The sequence below is a fragment of the Otolemur garnettii genome, unplaced genomic scaffold (assembly GCF_000181295.1).
Source record: "Otolemur garnettii isolate 467f Iridium unplaced genomic scaffold, OtoGar3 scaffold00002, whole genome shotgun sequence".
Lineage (NCBI taxonomy): Eukaryota > Metazoa > Chordata > Mammalia > Primates > Galagidae > Otolemur > Otolemur garnettii.
The window spans coordinates 8,267,571-8,269,842 of NW_003852397.1; positions in this window are offsets into that span (position 1 = coordinate 8,267,571).

Genomic DNA, 2,272 nt, shown 5'->3' on the forward strand with positions numbered 1-2,272 from the left:
GCGGGGACTGGGGAGCCGGAGCTGGTACCTTGGCCCATCGCGCCATCTAGCGTCATCAGGCGTTCATTGCAAGTGGGAGGAGGACAACCTTTAGCCTTCAGAGGTGGATCTCATAAAAAGACGAAGGAAAAAGGAGTGGAACGTTGATTCATTTGCCGGTCAGATTAATAATTTTAAGGCTAGAAACTTTGAATGCTTATCGTGTGACGTACACGAAGATTGCTCAGGCACCTACTCTATGTCAGTCTTTTTGTGGGTACCGAAATGAACCCCAGTCTCTACTTCTCATGACCCAGTTTGGTAAGGAAAAATTTTAAAAACATACACCCAGCTACATTTGAATTTCAGGTTAATAACGCATAATATTTTAGTATAAGTGTGCTCCATTTATACTAAAACATTTAACTGGGTACCCTGTTGTCACTACCAATATTTTTATTAGCTAAATCTGGCAAACTTTACATATAAACAGATGACAGCAGTGTAGGTGTTAAAGGGTCACAAATTGCTTTAGAAACTTTGCTCCCAGTGCTGGTTAGAAAGGCTTCTCAGGAGAGAATTCACGTGTGCTAACCGCTTACCAGCTAAAGCAATGGGCAGGCCTGTCCTGGTAGAATGGCTGGAGCAAAGGTGAGAGGTCAGGGTCTTCACTAACAATTCTGTTCCCCTAGAGCTGAGGCAGGTGGTGAAGCCGGGAGAGGACCAGAGTGAGGTTGCTGCCTCGGGAAAGTCCTCTACTGTCCTCCCAGGAGCTGAGTTTTATCCCATATGCAAGGTGAAAAAAAGGTCTTAAGAAGGAGAGCAACGAGACCAAATTTGTGTCTAAAGAAGAGAAATCAGATACCAATGATGAGGATAGATTGGAGGAGTTAGAAGCCCACAGGCAGAGTGTTCTGGAGGATATTGTCCAAGGTCATGGAGTTCAGCAAAGTAGCAGGGTTTGGATGTGACTTGAGGTCTTCTGACTCCAAGTCTAGCATGCCTGTTACTGTCTCCTGCTAACTGGATTACGGTGCATGTGCACAACCATTTCAAAAGCAGGAACGGCAGCCCAGCCGCATGGTGCGTGCTTTTCCTTCCTGAAAGACTAGCTCCACCTACATTTGGAAATACTGAAAATTCTTTGTTCTCCTTTTCTCCCCTCCCTACTCTCGTGGCCATCCTCAGTGCTTGCCTCTGAGTAGCCCAGCCCTCTTTCCTCACCCGGAGCTCCCCTTGCAAACCAGACCAACAGGGCCAAGTGACAACGTGAATTATATTCCTCTGAGGTATTTGGCCTTGTTTTCCTTGGGCCACAGCCTGACTTTTTTCCTGCCCTTGGAATGAAAGCACCTGCTTATTTTCGAGGAGACTCTGATCCAAGGCCCAGGCAGATAGTAGGGCAGGACATTTTGTGGTTGTCAGGAACTGCTCATTTGGACCTGGTTCATTAAAAGCTGGACAGGAGGCCAAGCAGAGCCTGGTAACTCTTTGCCCTTCCCTCCAAGGCGGGAGCTTTGGCAGCACCTTGGTGCACACAGGGCAGCCCCACAGAGAATGCACAGGTGTTGGTTAGCAAGGCTTGTGTCCAGGTTAGTGGAGGAAGAAGAGGCCGCAAACCTACTCTCTCATACATGTATCACTTCATGTTGAAGTCTTGAGGCTGGAGCTTTATGAAAAAAATTGGGATGTATTTAACAAAAGGATGTATAAGAAAAAGGTGAGTGAGAAATACAATATAGTCACTTGCCCCATAAAGACATTTTGATCAAGGATGGACTGTGTGTATGACAGTTGTCCTGTAAGAGTACAGTGGAGTAGAAAAATTCCTGTAGCCTAGTGACTTTGTAGCTTCTGTTCCCTCATAGTGCGATGCATTGTCATGTGTTTGTGGTAATGCTGTGGAAACAAATCTACTCTGCCAGTCATGTAAAAGTCTGGTACATACAGTTATGGTGTTGTAACCCAGCCCTCTTTCCCCTGCCCACTCCTGTTCCCCAGCCCTCACCTGTCCCCCCCCTCCAGCCCATTTCCTTCCTCCTCCCTTCTCCCCCCAGAGTCAACTCAGGAACAAGGCAAGTCCCTCCTCCCCCCATGGTGGCTGAGAACAGTGCTTCCCAGCCATGTTCCCAGGCCCCCTCCTTCCCCTAGGGTTGCCAAGAACAAGCTTCAGGTACAAGGAAGAAAAGTTCCAAGTTTCACAAAACCCCCAAGTTCTCAGTAGATGAACAATGGTGGAAAACTCACTGAGACTTGATTAATTACTGTTGTATAACCATAACCATTGTGATAT